Source organism: Elaeis guineensis, chromosome 1, assembly GCF_000442705.2.
Source record: "Elaeis guineensis isolate ETL-2024a chromosome 1, EG11, whole genome shotgun sequence".
Taxonomy (NCBI): Eukaryota; Viridiplantae; Streptophyta; class Magnoliopsida; order Arecales; family Arecaceae; genus Elaeis; species Elaeis guineensis.
This window is the reverse complement of record NC_025993.2, coordinates 102,053,949-102,059,338: the sequence shown is the minus strand read 5'-3', so window position 1 is coordinate 102,059,338 and position 5,390 is coordinate 102,053,949. Positions and strand designations below refer to the sequence as shown.

At 34.8% G+C, this 5,390-nt stretch overlaps 1 long non-coding RNA gene across 1 annotated transcript in view; it reads right to left on the bottom strand.

The window, feature by feature from the left end:
- LOC105060771 (uncharacterized) overlaps nt 1–3,919 on the bottom strand; it is a 3,958-nt gene extending 39 nt beyond the window's left edge. The window contains exons 1-4 of the long non-coding RNA XR_834482.4: nt 3,581–3,919; nt 591–638; nt 256–495; nt 1–145 (exon numbers count right to left, since the gene is read on the bottom strand). The exon at nt 1–145 is cut by the window's left edge and continues 39 nt beyond it. This is a non-coding gene — a long non-coding RNA (uncharacterized lncRNA). The remainder of the gene's footprint in view (nt 146–255; nt 496–590; nt 639–3,580) is intronic.
- Between the last annotated feature and the right edge of the window lie 1,471 nt (nt 3,920–5,390).

The window sequence follows — 5,390 nt, the reverse complement described above, 5'->3', positions numbered from 1 at the left end:
GTGATAAAAGTATAAATTTTTTGAATAAAATTATAGACATATCCTTTAAGATTTTGATAAAAGAACCTATTATCCCAAGTAGACAAAGTAAAAGAAAAGGACCATGTACATAATGATTAGGAGCTTTGCATCTGGCAAGTTTAATCTACAAAAAAAAAAAAAAGACAAAGAAAAGCATAGTTAGCACATTAGTAAATAATATATAAGAATAATAAAAATTAATAAAAAAAATAGATAAGAAACTGTAATACATACAAAAGTAGAAGGCCATGTAATTGTTGAATCAATAGCATCACCAATAACTTGCTAAAGTCCATCAATCTGGACCAATGATTCACTTCTCACTCTTACAAAATCAATATAAATCTCTCAAAATTTGATCTCTAGAATAATATTACCCACTATCTTAGATGGATTTTTACTTATAAGCATTCTGCATATCATCTCAATTTTGTGTGGCCATCTTGAACTCTTCAAGATAACCTCATTTCCTTCCTACAAAGAGAGTTTTCAATTTATTAATATAATATAAATACAAAATAAATAAATATAAAATATGTGAAAAAAATAATAGAGAATGATCAATTTACTTTGATGATGCAACCTTGTTTGGACTTTGCTCTTTTATCCTGATTTTTCTGTAATTAAGTAAAGAATATGGTTCAGTACCAATAATTACAACCTTGACATCAACACATGTAGCAAAGTTTTCTAGAAATGCAATCCAATTGAAGCCAATATGAGCTTAACCCTATCAGTGGAGAAGGGGACAAGAGAAGAAGACAAACTTATTGCTCAACTTAATTGCTTCAGATGACAATTTACAAATTTAGCAAGAAGCATCTATGCTATGCCCATGATTGTTTAAGCCTGACTATTAATTAGTATTAATAAATTTATACCACCATGAGATTTAAAATAATGCAAATTCACAGCACGATACTTAAAAATTATAAAAGATAGTATGGCTGAACGATGGAAATAAATATAAAATCTTTAATTTTTCGTATATATAAAAGGCATCAATAGAGTATGATGGGTCATCATAGTAGTACATTTATACTATACAAAATAACACAAACATCCACAAACTAAAGAACATTTATTTGAAGTAACACCCAAAAAAAAAATCACAGTAGAAGGCACTATCCAGGGAGTATCTCCAGCATATACAAAAAAGCATCCAAGAAGTAAAATGTATGAAAAATATGTATGTATCCACCAAAACAAAGCAGGAGACGGATATTCCAAACATATTGAACATGCAGAAATAAAAAACACTGCAGCAAATCAACTACCTAGACCTTGTGCCGCAGGTTACTCCACCCAAAATTTTTATTTAAAGCTTTTAAGTTTTCCTGCATTTCAAGTTCCAGTAAAAGAGCACTCAATTAATGCAATGTTATAAGTTAATGGCACAGCTTATGATGATAAAGTTTTATTGCTGGAATCTCTAGCCGAGACCTGAAATTGGAGGGGGAATGACTATGAGATTCTTCGGAGACCGGTAAATTCTATATTTTTAATGCTGGGTTTGACTTCTAAAATGGATCCATACACATGTTTCCTCATTTCATTACTTCAATGAAACGTGAGATGTACTCCCACCGGCTTGCTCAAAAAACAAAAAAAAGTGACATACAATGCAACAGACACAGCATGATAATGGCTCACAAACAGGCTCAAAACAACAAGTTTGTGATCAACTTGATGGTTCTCATGAGCATCAGGCCATGGTAAAGCAGAAGCTGACCATATGAACTTCTGTTTAAATGTAAAAGACAGATTTGAAGAGCATAACTATAGTATATCCAAATTCCAAATTCTTTGCATCCTTGACCATCTTGACTGTTTTGCAGCTTTGATAAATAAACTTCTAATTGGCATGATAAATTAATAGAAACAACTGATTTCTCAACTAAACAACCAAGAACTAGGTTATCCAACACCTAATATAATGGACAAGGCATATTAGTTTGGGTTTCATTTGGCTCTGAACATTTAGCTCAACTACAAGACCCATCTAGAGGGAGCTGGTTTCGTTCAACAACAATGCATGCAGTACCAAATATAGTGAAGGTACTTAAAAATGCAATGACTTGCTAATGGTTTGGTGATGAAAAGGTCAAGCCTTTACATCTTCCTATATGAACCCAACTCAACCTCATGTCCAATCCTAAATTTTGGTGTGCTGTACAAGTGGAAAGGAAAATAGGTTAAATTAAATAAAGCTATCCTCATATCTCAGCATAACAGTTCTCCCATGCAACAGCCTCTTACATACTGCAATGCTCTATACAGCAATTTGCATAAGACAACCAATTGCTGGAGTCAGGACATTCTGAACTTTTTAACTCAACAAGCATCTATGACAAAAACAACATTATAGATTTGTACCGAAAAGAAAAAAAAAATTATAGATGTCTTTATTTGCATGTCTGATAAGATGACAGAAGCTAAGTTAATGTTTAGTCTCTAACGTTTCTTTTCTTTCCCAAATATGCAAAAAAGATTTGTTGTTCCAGTTATCTGCTATACACAGTAATTTGCACCACACAACCAACTGGTGGAATCAAGACATTCTAACTCTAACTCAACAGGCATCTATAATAGAAAACAATAATAGATGTCCCAGATCTTCCATTATTGCACGTCAAATAAGATGAGAGAAGCTAGGTTCATTTTTAAACACTACCATTTCCTTTCTTTCCTAACTAAATGCAGAAAAGATTGACCGTCCTGACTAATGAGACCCATGATGAGCAGGATCATTCAGCAAGGCATATGTCCTTCAGGCTACACTACAAGCAGCAGAAACTTGAAATTGCAAAACTCTTGTAGATAAAACTACTCTATACCATACTTCTACCTTCTTCCCAAGCACTCAAAAACATATGTGGTGAGGGTTGCTCATTTCTTGTTTGTGAAAGCAAGTGTTGCACATTTTCTTTGAAGTGCAGAAGCAGCTATGCACCATTGGGTTCGACAAACTAAAATAAATGAAATTTATAGCAAGGTAATATATGCACAGGCAAGGACCGGAAGCAGAACACAACTGCAAAGAACCATTACTGAGGAAGGGGTTTTTGGTGCAAACTACCAAACCTCTTTTCGGTGGCTTCTGTGGTAGATAACGAATGCTGGCATGCCCAAGATGTAAATACTATCATACCATATGAAGAAATTTGGAGAAGAAAGCTAGAGTTCTGTGTTAGGATTCTGGACTTAGAAATGTGAGCATGTGGAGAATCAATGTGGCAAATTTTTGCCTGTTTAAATACCAATATTAAGTTTTAGGAATCAAATCACCCACCACCCTTCTAAAAATCCATTACATCAAGCATGTGCAAGTAAAGCTATTAAAATCGCATCAAACCCAACCCTAAATCAAAGTCACCAGCGATTTTATCAATACAAGATACCAAAAGGGAACAAAAAAAAAAAAAAAACGAAAACAAAATGAATCAAGAAAGCAATCGAGAATGATTTAGACGAAAAGGAAACAGGTAAAGATCAGCAATTCCTAAGGCTAGCCCTAGACATAATCTACCGAACTTTCATTAAGAAAAGAAGAACTTACTATTCGGGATTCATAGCAGAGGAGATAGACCTTTCAAACCCTAGAATGCCTCTTTTGAGAACCAAGGAGAAAGGAATTGAATGAAAACCAGGGCCGAGCTCTCCTTCCATCAGCAGAGGAAAGTGGTAATAGGGGTTGGGAGGTTTTTGGAAACAGAAGAGGACATGGCTTCGGTCAATCGCCTCGAGGCTTCATCCCCGGCCACATGATGAGCATTTTTGCTCGACCCAGCACAAAATAGCACGGAAGAGGAAGGATGTTGAACGAAAAAAAAAAAATCTTTTCGAACGGTCTAAATTGAATGCCGGTAAAAATTAGATTTTTTTCTTCAAAGATTAAGATTTTAGCGGTTGCTGCTAAAAATAAGATGTTTCCCAGCGATACTACGTGAATGCCGATAAAAATAATACATTTTCCAACAATTTAATTTGATTATTGAAAAAAATAAAATTTTTTCTAACAATTTGGCTTGAAATAAGATTTTTTCGAACGAATGAATTAATCGTCGGAAAAAATAAGGCTTTGCTCAGCGAACTCGAAAAAAATACTACCTAAAATTTATTTTACCAATAATTTTTTATATCCATTGATAAAAAAATACTGTTAAATCTCTTTTTTCTTACAGTGGAGCAATGAAAAGAACCAAAAATCGATAGGTGAACCCGAAGTTAGCAACACCATGCACCCATAGGTCAAGAGCAATATCTTTGTACATTGAGTTCAATGTGTTCATCATCGTTGACAAGGGTTATTTCCAATAATATCAGATGCTGCAAACCCAACGGCTGGATAGAAAGATATGGATAGTTTGAGTGACATATGAAAATAGAACAGAATAAAGAAAGACGTGAGACAGGTGGCAACCATATTGGAGGCAGCACTTGGAAGGTGTGGGCGAGGGAGAGGAAGAATTGTCCTTCCCCAACTGTCCAACCCAGCAATATCTGCTGCATATAGGAGTACTGAGTTGTCCAGATCATCTTCTCTGATCCTTCCTTTCCCTCCTTCCCCCTTCATCTTTTCTTCTTCAAACATAAATTGTAATTTTTTTTTTTTTAGATAAAATGAGGAAAGTAAGGTGCTCCGGTCACAATATATTAAATTATTGGAGTAATCATAGCAAGCGGTATAGTTGGAGGATTTCATTGGGTTGTGTATACAGGAGGAGAAGTTAGCCCACTAGAGGACTGCATGATTCATTGTTATTTCATGAGACCATTCCATCAACTACAGTGAGAGATTGGCGCTAGCTTTTCTAATGCCTGTGGTTAGTGTGGTTTCATTCCCACGAAGGCATCGGCTAGGATTAAGCAAGAAAACACCTCTGAAGGTTGGTGACAAAGGTTCCTCAGAGCGAAGCCTCACGCAATGGGTATTGCCGTCCGAGGTTGTCCGGTCATTAAACAACTGAATTGTAGTTTTTCCCACGTACTGGATCTTGCCTCAAATGCAAACAATCTCACTGGAAAAATTATTGGTTAGACTTGTTCTACAACGTGGAGTTTGGACCATCCAATAAAAATGTCGCCACATCATTGAGTAAGATTAAAAAAATCTAGCAAAGTTGGAAAATTTATTGGTTAGAATTATTCTACCACATAGAATTTAGACTATTCAATAAAACATAGGTATATCATTTGATGAGATTAAAAAAATTCAGCAAAAAATTGGATGCGCAATGGCTAACCATGGTTAAAAAAATCTAGCAAAATTTGAATAAAAATATAGTTCATAGTTTACCATGGTTAACCATTTCACATTCAATGTTTGTTGGATTTTTTAATCTCACGGGATGATGTGGTGATGTTTT